The following is a 17,008-nucleotide window of genomic DNA, read 5'->3' as shown; positions in this document are numbered from 1 at the left end:
GGATATTTTATTAAGATCTCATTTGATTAACTCCTAAAAGTGTTGGAAGAATGCAGGAGGGAAACCATGGCCCAAGGATTTGTAATCTTTCATGGAGATTATTACCTTTTTAAATTTCCAATTCCAAAATAGGGAAAAGAATGTCCTTGTTGTTCTCATTACTCAGCATAAAGGGGAGGGGACTGATGAGATTGTCCCAAACCTCCAAATTAATAATCACATAAGGGTGTGTAGGAGGATATTTGAAGAATTGAGCTACCCACTTACTAATGTCCTCTAGGTCATTCACAACCACATTGTTCCCATCCAGGAGGGAGGCAATATATTTTTTCTTTCAATATATAGAAGTTGATCTATGGAAGAAGGACGTGTTCCTATCACCCTTTAATAACCATTGGATTCTATATCTCTACTTCCAATAGACCTCTTCCCTAGTCATATTCTCACTTCATTTTTTCTCTAACTTTTCTCCTCAAGATGATCTTTAGGAGAGGACACCCCCATAGCCATGCTTTCATGCAACTTATTCAAATCACCTTCAGTGACCTCCTTATGTAATATACTATTTTCTTTTTAAAATAAACTCTTCTATTGTTTATTTTCAAAAATAATTAGTTAAAGAAATCATTTTAACTGACACTCATAGAAAAAATCGACCTACACAAAATACTCCTATTAACCACCCTCTTTAATTTTTTTCTCTAATTTATCATCCAAATGATCAATAAAAAGTGAAAATATGAAAAAAATTATTTGATTATAATACAAGCACAATGTTGGGATCATATATGATAGTTGAACAATGATTCACTCAACAATAGTTTGCTCTCCAATAGTCCTCTTTATATGGCATGATTTAGTCTTTCCAAAATGATTTTATCTTTAATTATTGATCATTTATGTGTCTTACATATACATGTAATAATACTTTTGTTTTTGAATTTGATTGGTGCTAAAAAGTACTTTGTGGAGTCCATTTTGTAAATGTCTAAAAGTGAAATCCCCTTGAATCAACCACAATCTCTTTTAAGATCAAGTTATAAGATTTAAGAAGATAAAATGCATATCAACCTAGTTTCTTAGATATGATATTTGTTGGCTCAAAATATTAGATATCTTGCTTGTCTTGAATTAATGTAAATAAACAATTGCCCATATGATTTCCAATATCTGTTATTATTGCTTTTTAACTATTATAATTTATTTACTCATGAAAATATTTGATTAGCTTAAGCATAGCGCAAAACTGGATGATAAATTTGTGAACCTTATCCATCAAATGTTGTTTTCTCTAGACTATTTCAACTCATTGCAATTTTAAAATGGTATAGGAAATTATTAAATTGTGATAAATGAGTCAAATTCAAGTATAAAATGATTGTTGGAAAATATCAAATTTTGTCTCAATCAACAAGTCTATCACTTAACAAAATTTTCAGTATAATTAATGTATCCTACATTTGGAATGTTGATCTTCACTTTCTCAAATAATTTTATGAAAAATTGTTGATTCAATATTTATGGCCTTTGTGCAACGTTTGTATCTCTCTTTATGTATCTTTTAACTTATCGACAGTATACATTTTACATACAAATTCAGCATTGCAAAATTTAGCATGACACATTTGTTTGTCAATTAACAACTGGTATTGAGATGAAAGTGAAAGAAATAGTGGACATTCTCACAACCACATGCGAGTCGTTGGTATTTATAATTTATGGTTTTGGTGGCCTTGGAAAAACCACACTTGGAGAAGCTATGGTTTCAAGAATAAATCTCAAAAAGTATAACTACTTTCGTCTTGACTTATATCAAGAGTCAGAGATAAATAATTTCACAAAGTTATAGCGGAAAATTCTGAGAGATTGCTTGCCTGGTTATAAAGGTGGCATACTAATAAACCTAAGAGACTATAAAGATGGTCAAGATCATCTTATGAGGGCTTTCAAATGTCAAAAGGGAAAACCTATTTTTATTTTCATTGACAATACATTATGATCAGAAGACCTCAAGAAGATTCTTCTAGAAGATTTGGGAGAGCTTCCCCATGGTAACAACAAGATACTTAGTAGTAACTGATATGTTTGAAAATCAGAACATTAACCGAAAATCATATCTTCTCAAGGAATTGTTCAATGGAGATGCACTAAATTGTTTTCTCAAAAACCCAACTAAAGTTGAAAGGATAAAAAAAAAGATTTTAGATAGAATCCTACAAATTTGCAGTGGAGTATCGTGGGCCTCAATATTGTTGGTGCTCACGTAACATAAACAAGATTATTTAGTTGAGAGGTGTTCTAAAATTTTGGAAAACTTGGAAAGAGGGAAAGGTGTAAAAGCAGAAAAGCAAAGCAAACGCCTTGTTGATTTTTGTAGGGTCAGTTGGAAATTTACATTCAGGAAGCCTTCCTTGACGTATGTTGCTTCTTTAACAAATGTTATCATAAAGATACAGAGTATATTGTGGAAACAATGACAATTACTGCAATTACTATTGGGATATGAAGCCCAACGGTCACACTATCTATTCATTTTCTCATGGCTCTTTGATTGAAAGCTTATGCTAATGTATAAATATACATATGTTGTCTTGTACTGTATTGTATCATATATTTCCATAATAAAGTATTCCCTGTTTGAATGTGGATGTAGACAAATTTTGTCAAACCACAATAAATATCTGTGTATTGTGTTCATCTTCTTTGCTTACTATTTTGTTTCATTTCTCTTCTTGTTTAATATTTACAATTGGTATTAGAGCTAGTTTTGGCTTGAGTGGAGATGGAAGAAGATAATGATGTTGACTTTATCATTGAAGAATTTCTTGAAAATTTGGATTATGCTGAAGATAAGGATGCTGATTTTATCATTGAAGAATTTCTTGAAAATTCCAATAGCGCTGAAGATGAGGATGTTGAAGCAAGTGATGATGAAGTTGAGATTGAAGAGGAAGATGTTGAAGAAAGAGAGGATGAAATTGATAAAATTGGTGTTTATATAACTAAGAAGGAGTACCAAGAAGAAAGATTTGTGAGGTTGAAGGAAGAAAATTTCTTATTGACGGATGAGCTATTTTGTATGCACTATAAGTTGGATGTTTTGTGTCACATAGTGAATATTGAGAAAGATAACTTTGAAAAAGAGTGAGTTTTTTTAAGACACTTTGTTTCAAGAAGACGAGGGTAGTGGGAAAAGCAATTCAGAGGACATTTATCTTGCAAAAATGTATGACTCGCTGAAAGAGAATTTTCCTCTTAGTGGAAAAAAATCACAAGAAAATTTTGGGTGCCTAGCAACTGAATATCTAAGGAGCACAAGGATTATACAACTCAAAAAGGCCAGTGAGAGCCTAGAGCTCAAGGCTACGCATGATCCATAAGCCTTTAGCATGTCAAAGAATAAAGATTCTGAACATTTATTGTTGTGGTTTGTAAAAGTAGAAGTAGAATGGAATACATTGATTGCAAGTTCCTCTCGAACATCTTAGACACAAAATTGGGATATGATTAACTCCACACCAATCCAACACATACATCCTTTATCCACTCAGTCATTAGAAGAGATTGACAAAGATGTCACGCAAGCTATTTGGCAGTAGAATGTATTTATGCACGACACCCCACAGGAAATTCCAAGGGGAGGTATGTTTGGTGAAAGTGGCAGTTTATTTGGCAAAAATGGAGGTCTGTTTGATGAAGAAATTTTAATCTTTGCACAGCCGAAGGAAATGGGTGCCAGAAAGGTAAAGAAAAAGAAATAAAACAAAAGGACGACAATTTAAACATCACATGAGCAGCCACAGTTAGGCAAAAGGCTCAGATGTTTGGGCTTCCAACGAGTTCTCTGTTTGAACAGTCCAATGAAAGAGATGAAAACAAAGATAATTCTATGTTTGAAGAGTCATTCTTGACTCCTCCCACAATGGGTAATGATAATAGTTAGAACTTTGATATGTTTGGAAACCACGGTGACCATATTTCTCTACCCGATACAAAAGAGATCCACGGTAAGGTTGAAACAACAACACTTGCACCTTTAGTGCACAGTTGAGATAGTCAGATGTACTCGCATTTTTGCATTTTAAGTGATAACAATAGACTATTTAGGTAACATGTTGAACACACCATGGCCTGCCTAGGGAGTTTTAAAGAGTTGTGTATGGAGAACATCACAGGGTTGCATAGTGAGATGCAGGGCATCCTCCGACAGTCTGCAGACAACAATAAGAATCATCCGCAACACAAATTGGGAACCCACACATTTGGTAATTCCTATGAAGCAATCCTCAATCCTCCATGCGTTGGTCACTCTAAATCTTTAGCCCAACTGTCACACAATTTCGCACTACCGATGGTGATTATGTCTCCGGTAGAGAAAGAGCAAGTGCTCTGCACTCACTTTAATAATCAGATGGGACTTTTGAACCAGATCTATAAGGGTCAGACATCTCAAACTGAGGACAATAATCTGCTCGGTGTTTTAGAGCTTTCTGACATCTTTTCCATGCCCAAGGGAGTATCGTAGATCAATTTGTTCTTTCATATTGATGCGAATGGAATTTGTAACGCCACGACGCTGGAAAATACTTCCACTAGGAAGAACGGGAAATGGTGCCAACGGAGGTGTTTGCAGCGCTGGATTAGGCGAATGGACAGATGAATAGATGCCCAAGTGAGGAAGAAATGGGTGAAACTATTGCTGAGATGGTATGTGATGACTGGCTGGAGGAATTCATTAAGTTACATCCAGTCATATTAGAAGAATATGATTTTTAAAACTGTAATTTTGACCATGTTTCTATAGGCAAGTTTGCACGTGTAAAGATTGGAGAAGGCATTTTTGACTCTGAACTGACTTGGAGAAGGCTCATTGGGAGTGTGTTGGAAAAAAGTTTTTCTTTTCTGAGATTTGAAAGGAGTAGGAAATGCTGCAGTGCATGGTGTGTCGATTGGTTTTTATGGGGAAGATTGTTGGGATATGAAGCCTAATAGTCACACTTGCTATTCATTTTCTCACGGCTCTCCGATTGAAAGCTTATGCTGATGTATAAATATACATATGTTGTGTTGTAGTGTATTGTATCAGTTATTTCCATAATAAAGTATTCCCTACTCGAGTGTGGATGTAGACAAGTTTTGTCAAATCACGATAAATATCTGTGTATTGTGTTTGTCTTCTTTGTTTACTATTTTGTTTCATCTCTCTCCTTGTTTAATATTTACAATTACAACTCTTCTTGAGACAGGACTAATTATTTCAAATAACAAGCGCAAGCATTCCGCTTCGGAGGAGTTAATTATCCATATATTACTAGAGCAAAAGGGCAAGCCTTAGCGAAAGGCAATAGAATTTGTCATGACCCCTTTTCAAATAATTAAAAATAATAATCTTTGCTAAGGCAGGCAGGTCCAAAAAGGCGAAGTTTCAGCAAAAGGGGATAATCTTTGGAAGAGAATGGGCTAATAAATAAAAATTATTATTAAAATATGTTTTATTAACCCCTCTTGGACGTGAGTTAGGGTTATGCCCTCTTTTAAGGGGTTTGGAGGCATTCTGGGCTCATTCCAGAACTTGATTTTTGCTCATTTCTTTGTTATTCTTCAGAGGCTGCCAAACCTGTGGAGAAGGAGACCCAAGAACGGGAGTTTGCAGGTTTTCAGGGAGACCCAAGAACGGGAGTTTGCAGGTTTTCAGGAAGGCTAAGGACGGGGAGTTTGAAGCCATTCCATGTGCATGCTCATACAGAGTTTGCCTTTGTGCTGAACAGTGCAGATTTGTGAGTTTTCGGGTGTATTTTTTTTGTAAGAGTTTGGTGTTTTCGATTGAGTATTTCATATCAGTTTGGGTTACTGCTGTATATCAGACTTTTAAATGTTAAAATAGAGCTGAAAATATGTATTTGGATATGATTATACTTCTATGATAGATTATTAAGTTTTTGTGGTGATTTTGGGCTATTTTGTACTATTTTCGGGAGCCCGATGAGCATTGTTCTTGTCTTCCATTTGCGAGCTATTGTGTGCATGTTATATAGATCTGGAAATGTCATTTTATAGGCTATTATGTTGCTCAAATTTATGTAAAAATGTCCACTTTCAGATTTATTAATAATAGGTGAAGCTATGAAGCTTTTGGCACTATTTTCGGCATACCCGATTTGGGGTTTCTTGAGAAATTTGGTGGATCTTTGTGATATTAGTTGTTTGATTTTGAAAATCTGATTAGAGGCGTGAAATATCATATAAAATCAGTAAAGGGACATTTCAGTGGTATCAGAGCCATGATCTTGCCAGCCTGAGGGTTTGTAGAAGTTTGCATGTCAGTTTTGACAACTACCCAGATCTTGCATGTCAGTTTTAACAACTACCCAGATCTTGCATATCAGTTTTGACAACTACCTAAATCTTGCATGTCATAATTTATGGTTGCATGTTGCTTCTAATCAACTGCATGTCAAAATCTAAGGTTGCATGCTACTTCTAATTATTTGCATGTTGCTTCTAATCAGTTGCATGTCAAAATCTATGGTTGCATGCTACTTCTAATCATTTGCATGTTAGTTCTTGGTGTTTGAAGAAGTTATAACATATTGGGGTTATACTCTACTTTATCGGAATGGACAGGTATAGTATAGAGTCTCAGAGGACACGATCTTGGACAATTGATATCCAGAGTCAGAATAGTAGAAAGGATGGTTATTTAGACATTCGAGATAAACTTAAGAAAATAAGCCATGACATGTCTGAACAGTTGGTTGAGCACCACCGTATAATGAATGACATGTTGTCCGACCCAGTTAAGGTGGATAAGTTGACTAGATTTCTATTTGGCAGATTTTCTCATAGGGTAGATGACACAATTACCAAGAACTTGCATGAGGAGTTTGAGAAACTAGCTTATAGCTAGGCTGAGGTCTCAAATTCTACTTCGCCACAAGAGGTAGTGAGAAAGGATATTATGCAGATTGATAGTAATGGTCAACTTGATACTCAAATTGAGACAATTGTATACAGGTCGTCAAAGGGTGATGTCACAAGTATTTAGGATGGCATCGTTACAACAGGTAGTGACTACAGCGTAGTGGGTTCAGATGATGATTATGAGGATGTTGTTGTGCATGATGGTGAGATACCTGGTAGAGATGAGCAGACATTGAGCATTCATGACTTTTCTGAGAAAGAGTACCAGGCACAGTTAGATGCTTCGTCACATGAGGTTGAGGCTGGTAGTACTTCACACGATTTGTCCAGCCAGCTGAAAGTGAACAAAGACAGTATTGTGACTTCATTATCTCATCATGATAGGTATGTGGAGTTAGTTGGTATGGGTCATATTACTCAAGTGAGGATTTTGCTTGAGTTACCAGCTGATTCTAGTTTACAGATATGGACTCGAGATTGTTATATTGGCATTTGGGATTCAGTTGATTGGAGATCTTTAACACTTTTTGGTAGCAATGTTTGTTTGGGTGCTATCATGGATTTGATTAGCATATTGCACGGTGTTGTCTTTTCTTGTGCTAGCAGCTTGTCCGATGTTGGTATTAGTTTTTATACACCAGTGTTGGGCTTTGTTCATATATCCATTCGACCATACTTGCTGGAATGTGTTGATGATCTTTCATATTTGGCAGTGTGTCTAGATGAGTCCCAGGATCATATTGGCATTGATGATATCCAAGAGGATGTAGTGGGCAGTGTTGAAGACTTAGTTTCCTTGGGTACAAAGGAGTTGGACAGCAGTGCTACAGTTTTTGATACTCCGTATGTTGATATGAGCTTTAGAGTTGATTCACAGGATATGGATGGTAATATTCTAAAGACTAGTAACTTTGAGGATAATCCTTTAGACAGTGTATCAAAGGAGGTTTTTAGGAGACAGTCAAGCTAGTGCCATCATGTGTCTAATCAGCTGAGAGTTAGTGAGTGAGACATTGCTATCGCTTGCCAACATTTCGATGCTGCTCATCAATTATTAGTAGTTTATGGATGGGGTTCTCCTACTAGTGATGAGCAAGGAGGCAGTTATCTTTCCTTGATAGAGTTCCACTCTTTATGGGAGGCTATCCAGATTCTGAGACAGGATTATATGCAATTGGTAGCCAACAGAGATTATCTTATGGAGTGGGGCAGTACAGCATATGATGCATTGTTGGCCAAGGAAGATGAGGTGAGTGAGCTTACTAAGTAGCTTGAGGTGACTTTTGAGATTCTTGAGAGTACACAGTTGGCTTTCAAGGAGTCACAGTTTGATTTGGCTAAGGTGACCATGGAGTTAGAGCAACTACAGTCTTTACTAGATTCTGTACAGTCACAAGCTATGGTGTCTAATGATCTGAGGATGTCCATGGTTGAGATTGTCAAAGATAGTGGAGATGGGGATGCATCCATCCTTGATACTAACATTGGCATATCGGGTTCATCCCCACTAGAGTCAGGTTCAGTTGAGTTGGGTGCTCTAGCAGATTGTTGTGGTATGCTTGACATGGTGGTGACCTCTAGCACTAATGGCACGAAGACTAGAGATGTTGTATCAAAGACCATGTGTGATGTTGGTGAGCCGACAGTTGGCATGGTTCCTGCTAGTAATACTAATCTCTTGGCGATGTCTTCAGAGGTAGTAGTCAGGTCCAACTTGATTAGTGATCGATTGCAGTTAGTTACATCTGGATTGCAGTCTGAGCCACTGACTAAGATTGGCGCATTCTATCGACATTACATTGTGAGGTATGCTCATCAATTTACCTTTGATGACCATGTTGATGAGATGATGATACAAAGATGTACTTTGGTTCCTAGTGCTTATCATCAGTTATGGGATAGTTTGATGCCTCAGGATGAGAGTTGTGATGGGCACGACATGGCGATAGGTTCAACAGTTGACAGCTTGATAATACGTGACTTCGAGCAGGAGTTTCAAAGTGATGCTTCAACAGGTGTTGTTATTGATTCTACTCCTTTGGCTATGACATCTCCTGACTTAGCTGGTGATCAGTCATAGTGGGTTGTATCACTTGTTCATGGTGAGCTATTGACTAAGGTTGGTTTTTTTTATCAACATTATATTGCAAGGTATGTACATCAGTTAGCATTTGATCCTTGTGTTGAGGAGTTGATGGTAGATAAATTTGGTTTGGGTTCCAATTCTTGCTGTTTATCTTGTGATGGCTTTTCACCATCAGGGGTGCATGAGAGTTATGGTTATGAGACAATGGCCGATGATTTGCAGAGTTGTGTTAAGTGCAGGAGTTGTACAGTGTGTGGATTCTCCATACTTGGTACAGTTTCGTTCGGGAGCATTCACCATTGTTGCAGAGTTGGATTGTACATTCCATATAGGCCAGTGGGATGCGTTGATGGTATTTATTGTGTTGGTAGTTTGATTTGTCCACTTTACTTGGGTTTTGATGTTCTAAGAGTTTGTGTCTCGTGGGTTTTTGACTGTGGAAGTTGTGACTTTGAAGTTTGGTTGAGTAGTAATTGTCAGTTTGATTATGGATTCCTCTTGGTTATATTGCAGAGGATATTGCAGGAGCCTGTGTTAATTGAAAATAGTATAGTTCATGACTACATTTGGGATCCAGGTGGATTGATTGGTTTATTGATCAGCCATTGCTTGAGGACAAGCAATATTTGGAAGGGGAGGACTTGTGATGTCCCCTTTTCAAATAATTAAGCATAATAATCTTTGCTAACGTAGGCAGGCCCAAAAAGGCAAAATTTCAGCAAAAGGGGATAATCTTTGGAAGAGAATGGACTAATAAATAAAAATTATTATTAAAATATGTTTTATTAACCCCTTTTGGACATGAGTTAGGGTTATGCCCTCTTTTAAGGGGTTTGGAGGCATTCTAGGCTCATCCAGAACTTGATTTTTGCTCATTTCTTTGTTATTCTTCAGAGGCTGCCAAACCTGTCGAGAAGGAGACCCAAGAACGTGAGTTTGTAGGTTTCCAGGGAGACCCAAGAACAAGAGTTTGCAGGTTTCCAGGAAGGCTAAGGACGGGAGTTTGAAGCCATTCCATGTGCATGCTCATACAGAGTTTGCCTTTGTGCTGAACAATGCAGATTTGTGAGTTTTTGGGTGTATTTTTTTGTAAGAGTTTGGTGTTTCCGGTTGAGTATTTCATATCAGTTTGGGTTGTTGTTGTATATCAGACTTTTAAATGTTAAAGTAGAGCTGAAAATATGTATTTGGATATGATTATACTTTTGTGATAGATTATTAAGTTTTTGTGGTGATTTCGAGCTATTTTGTGCTATTTTCGGGAGCCCAATGAGCATTGTTTTTGTCCTCCGTTTGGGAGCTATTGTGTGCATGTTATACAGATCTAGAAATGTCATTTTATAAGCTGTTATGCTGCTCAAATTTTTGTAAAAATGTCCACTTTCAGATTTATTAATAATAGGTGAAGCTGTGAAGCTTTTGGCACTATTTTCGGCATACCCAATTTGAGGTTTCTTGAGAAATTTGGTGGATCTTTGTGATATTAGTTGTTTGATTTTGAAAATCTGATTAGAGGCGTGAAACATCATATAAAATCAGTAAAGGGACATTTCAAAATTCTTGATGTTCAATCCTTGAAAGATGCGGTAGATGAGCAGGTGGGTATCTCCTCACATTATATGATCCCATAGAATTACATGTTTAGATTTGTTACTCTAATCAGTGTTACTACCATTTGTAGAGGCTTGATGAGATTAAAGGAATTTGGCTCATTAACAACGAATCTGAATACGCTATTGAGGAAGGGCACCTAAATCAAATGAGAAAATCATTAAGTGTTATGACATTGAGAAAAAAAATGAAAAGGAATACTGTAAGTAAGAATAGCTTTGAAGAATTTAAGTTTCTTTAGTCCAATGACATTCCTCCTTTACCAGTGCAGTTGGAGAAGCTTAAAAATTTGAGGGTGTTAGTCTGCGTATGGCAAGTCTTTTGCCTTCAATTACCATGTCTCCAGCATTTATTTATTCATTTTGATGTTTTGGTGGCCATTTTATGAGAATTGGGATATCTATGCATCTTCCAAGAAATGTAAAATCAATGGTGGTCATTAATTGCCGATCTGATTCAGCTGAATGCACCAACAATAGGACGACAACAAGAGATTCTCTGTGTTCTTCTTTGGAGAAACTAGATTTCAGCGGGTTGGGGGAGCTGCATAAACTACTAGAGGGGTTTAATCGGTTTGTGGTGTTGTAAATATTGATTTTCGATGCAAACTACCTACTTGAAAAGCACTAAGTATGAAAATGTGTGCGAATTTAAAATGTCTAGCAGAATCTTTTGGACAACTGACTAAATTAGAATATTTAGACTTGTGCGGGTGAAAGTTTATCTGACAGTGGTGATCTTGTATCTCTCAGGTCTTTTTTGTGAATTGTAATCTTAGTATATTTTTATTAATAGAAAAGGACTATTCATCAAAAATTCTTCACCCAACACCTTTGAATGGCTTACAAAAAGTGCAAAGCCAAATAAGTAGTAGGGGATGAAGATACCAATCTCCAAGTAAGAGGCACTCTTTATATAGAGATGCTTGGACGCCATTTATGTTTGCTTCAAATTATTTGTAAATTCTACATTATTCTTTATACAATTTTTTAATTAAAATGTATGTAGCATGCATTATAATAGATTTAAAATAGTACTTTAATATGTATTTTAAAAATTGTAGTTGCACTAGAGAGAATATGTATTTTTTTTTTTAATTGAAGAAAGCAATAGTATTTATTTACTTATTTTGTAATATTATTTTATTTTTTATTGAAAGTTTTAAGTATATCATATATATTTTTAATTTTTAAATAAAAAAATTAATATTTAATTCAATTTGATAAAAAAGAAAATCTATTGTTTGTGTATCATAATGATTGAACATTATAAAATTATTATAGAATCCATACATCTATTTGGATCTTTATTATTATTATAATGTAGCCAATAATAAAATGATGAGTGGGGAATCTAGTGTTTCTTACCAATAACTTGGAACAATAACATATCTCCTCAAGATGTTTGGATTAATATTCATGAAGTTCAAATGATCCATTTGCTAATCTACAATGTACATTCCATAATGCTTGAGGTAAGCTCTTGAAAATTTATTCTATCTAACTCTAATACAAATACAATGAGTTTTTGAGCTACTTAAGTTCTAATTCTAATATGATGGTGCTAATGGGGATAAATTATGAGAGAAAAATTTTCATACAAGGAATCCCTTAATGTAAGGTCCTTATTCAAAAGGGCTCCTTTAGAGAAACAAACCAGGACAAGCATGAGGAGCAACCACTTCTTCAAGTATTCTGTTGATCTTTATGTTGACCTTATGATCAAATCATTTGTCTATTAGTGACTTTACACTTAGTTGGTTACATTTCTACCAAGTTCTAGAGTTGTTACCAAGCTTATCATACTACTAGCAGTGCAAACCAAGTGTTTCAATTGCTCCCAAGCCAATTAGTTTGACTGCAATTCATGTCGAGATTCATAATGTCAACCAAGCATCTAGATAGAATATATTGTTTGCTAAGGTTTACAATGTCTACCAAGCATCTGAGGCAAAGTGTAGTGCTACTTGAGCTTGTCAATACCTACTGAGATGTTAGTGTTAACGAAGTGAACAAAGGTGGTGTTGACTGAGGCATGCAGCGTCAACTAATCATTTCAGTGTCTACCAAGTTCTTCATTGTTCATCAAGTCACCAAGTGTTGACCAAGTTCTTACTACTCTGAGTGATCAATGTGAACCAACATCAATGTCAATCAAGTGCCAGAGCTTTTTGAGTGTTGAAACTATTGCTAAATGTCAGAATATCACTCAAGTGATGTTCAGAACCTGAGTTACAACAATGAGCCAATTTAGTGAATATTGTTTGAATTTTGTATTGTAGTCGACTCTAGAAGGTAATTAATTTGATTGGAATATATGTAATGCATCTTATCATATCCAATGTATTGAAGAACATCAAGCAAGAAGAAGATGAGTGCGAATTAAGAAGGCTACAAGTAGTATAAGGAAAAGTAGAGTCTTATCTATCACAACAAGGTGATTGTTGTAATTCAAAAGAATCTCATTCGGCAAACCATGTTGTAGATCAAAGATTAGGCACTAATTCATCCTAATAGGTGCATTAGTCAAATCCTTTAACAAGGTGGACTTAACAGTTTTTTCCAAATCTCCTAACAGAGTGCATACTTCATTGTATGTTGTAAATCCTTTCACAAGGTGGACCTAATAGTCCTTATTGCTCCTAACAGGGCAGATCACTAGAAGTGATAAATTGTAACATTTAATGGGATAACTTTATACTACAGTAATAAAACTTTTGGGTATCATTCTCACCCCAATTTTACTTTCTATTTGAAAGGTTTCTAGGTTACCAAATATTGTGTCAAGTGTTATTAATGTTTTATTGCTTTCATTCTTTCATGCATGCAATTAAATCATATTATATAGTGATTGTTTAATTGGTGAATTAAAGTATAAGTTTTATTGGTTCTTGATTCACCACCCTTGGTCCCCCCCCCCCCCCCCCCCCCTTTTAGTCACCGAGTCTATACTACATAAATAATAATTGGTATCAAAGCTATTGGTTCTCACATTAGAAGTTTGGTAGCATGAGAAAATATCAAAGGCAATGGAAGTATATAGACTAGAGAAAACTATTGAAAATAAAAAGTTGGATCTACAATTAGGCATGAGACAATTCAAGAAAATGCAAGAGTAGCTCTCACAATCCTTGAAAAGAAGAAAAGACCTTGCAACATAGATGAATTACAATATCTACATTGAAGAAAGAATTGGAGACATTTGTCAAGATAGAAGTTTAGATGAAGATGATGCAACAATCAAATATCTACTTGAAAAGAATCTTACTCTTCATGAAGAAGTTGAAAAGATGAAAAGAGAACAAGAAATTCAATCAGTTAAAATACGTGAAGAAATGGAAAAAAAGGACAAAGTAAATGAAGAGAAAAATCTTAGCATGAATGTTGACAATACTACATTGGGAGAGTATCCAGAGCATTGAAGAGTATTGACATGTTAAATTCATGACTATGTTTGTCATTGATGTCTAAATAGAATGGTTTCTATAAAAATTGGTTGAGTAGAAAACAAAGATCTTTATGTTATGGAAAATGCTTTGAATGTCTGATGATGCACAATTATGGACATGTTCGACATAGTATCCTGATGATGTGGTCAAGTGCATAGAGTTTGAGTCAAAGACATACAGAAGTTGTACCTCATTTACAAAGAGCAGTTCAAAGATAGAGTATTAAGAAAGAAGTTCCTGATGTTTGTTTTCTAGATTACATCTAAGATGCAATAAGAAGATGCATAGTTAAACAGTGACAAAGGACAGTCTATTGATGACATCAGCAAGTGCACAAGTCCTAGTATCACATGTGTGAAGTTTTCTATAGATTTTGAGCCAACAGTTCTATTATAATTGTAATTAATTAAATATCTTATTATAATTAATTAAGAAAGCCTCAAGGTCAACTCAAGGAATTATAATGAAGATATGGTATAAAGGAAAGATGTTTTCCTTATTTGTAATGTATGTAGTGTATCCATTTTTGCAAGAAGTGCAAAGTGAAAAAAGAAGTAGAGTGCTTACTAAATGTGCGTAAGTGATCCAAGAGATTATTGGATAAACGATTTGTGATCTAGTTACAAGATCAAAAGGAGAAGAATTTTGATTGATAGGAAAGAGAAAGAGGAAGGAACAATATAATACCATTCTATTAGTATGCAAGGAATAATATAGAGATCATTTGGATAGTGGGTTCATTGGTCTTTACCTTGAAGTTGTTTGGGCAGCAGGTCCAGCTATCTTCCACAACTCCTAATAGGGTTGGAATCTCCTAACACAAACTCATATGTACTGAATGTATTCATAGACTCCTAACAGGGTCCATTTTCTAACAAGGAACATTTATATTAGTACATCATCTTGTAGGTATTATCCCCATTGGGGTTTTCCCTTTGATTAAGGGTTTCCCTAGTTAAGATATTTGGTGTTATTGTGTATGAGTATCTTGTTGTGATTTCAGTTTATATTACTCATATGGTTAAGTTTTTTTAAGGTTAATAATTGTGATAATAGTTGGATAACTGATTCACCCCCTCTCTTAGTTATATTGGTGGACTATATATTCTAACAATTAGTATCAAAGTGCTAGGTCCTTGAAGGATAAGCTTAAGAAATTTGGCATATCAATGACGAATCTTTTTAGAAAGGTGTTGGCACTGGGCCAACATCCCTTGCAGGATTTACAACATTGCTTAACCACCTCCTATGGATCTATAAGACTATTGGTTGTATCATGCATTAATAGGTTGATCTTTTGGTGCAACTGTAACCCTATTCTTTCTAACAATTGGTATCAGAGCTTGGTCATAGGTTCAAATCCTATTGTTCACAATGAGTGATGTTGGGAGGGGGATTTTTGGAAGTGGGCTAGCATCCCTCACAGGATTTGTGACATCACTTAACTACCTCCTATGGTTTTATAAGAATATTGGTTGTATTGAGCATTAATAGGTCGATCATTTGGTGCAACAACAAACTTGTTCTTTCTAACAAAAGAATAGTCCTAGATTTGATGGGGCCAACTATGATAGTTGGAAGGAGAAAGTGCAAACTCATCTATTGTGCATGAGTCCAGGATATTGGATCTTGAAAAAGATTAAGAAGACAATCGTTGAAGAAGAAAAGCTTGAAGGATGTAGTGAAAAAGAGAAAGATCTATTCATGTGTAACATGAGAGGAAGAGAAACTCTACTAAAAACTCTTCCAAAGAATGAATACAATTAGGTAAAGTCACTTGTAGCATCTTATGAAATTTGGAAAGCATTAGAATCTAATTTTGAAGGTAATGATCATGCAAAGAGAATGAGATTATAGAATTGGATATGTGCATTTCAAGATGCTAAAATGATGGAAGATGAATTTGTAAGAAGTTATATTGACAGAATATTAGAAATTGTTGCAAGAATTCAATCTCATGGTGGAACCAAGGAAGAAGATGAAGTTATATATATGGAAGATCTTGAAAAGTTTGACACCACCATTCAAGCTAGTAGCTTAGATGATTCAGTTGGTAATGTCCTGCACTAAGGATTTTACAAAGGAAACATTGCTTGGTAGATTAGAATCCATAGAAGTAGATTTGAAATAGTCTAGAGATCTAGCAAAAGTCAAAATAGCTTTCGGTGCCTTGAACATTTGACCTAATATGACATGGAGTGTAACCACATGTGGAGATTTTTCTAGTAGCAGTAGATCTAATGAAGACAAGAAGATTGAGGAAGGAATAGCCCTTCTTGTGAGAAGAAAAAAGATGATAAGAAAATCTTTAAATGTTGGACTTGTGATGAATTTGGTCATTATGCATCTAAATGTCCTAAAAGAGAGAAAAAGTATAAAGGAAAGTTTAATCCTAGAAGAGATAGAGATAGAAGTTGTTTGTATACAAATTAATATGAAGAATCTGATGAGAAAGGTCAAAGTGAAAGTGATGATGAATTGGGATTTGGTGCTATCAAGGAAGATGATCTTGATAGAGAGATTAGAGAAGAAAGAGCTAGAATTTTGCAAGTTGAAAAGAAATCTGATTGGATAATAGATTGTTGTTGTTCACATCACATGACTGGTGATATGAATAAGTTTGTTAAGTTCAAGAATCATGATGGAGGTATTGTTAGAGTTGGTAGCAATGTAGTTTGTCACATAATAGGAATTTGATCCATTACTCTTGACAATAAAACTAACATTGATGATGTTTATTTGGTTGATGGATTGAAGCATAACTTGTTGATTGGTGGACAATTGGTGGACAAGGGTTATCAGTTGTAGTTCACTAAGAAGACCTGCATTATCAAAGAAAAAGATGATAAGCTAATTGGAACTGACACTAGATCTAGAGGTAATGTATTTTAGTTGAATCCTACTAAAATGACATATTTGGTTGGTAAAGTGGATAATAGTTA

The sequence above is a fragment of the Cupressus sempervirens genome, chromosome 3, assembly GCF_028749045.1.
Source record: "Cupressus sempervirens isolate cs-2001-9-10 chromosome 3, ASM2874904v1, whole genome shotgun sequence".
Lineage (NCBI taxonomy): Eukaryota > Viridiplantae > Streptophyta > Pinopsida > Cupressales > Cupressaceae > Cupressus > Cupressus sempervirens.
This window is presented reverse-complemented; position numbering follows the sequence as displayed.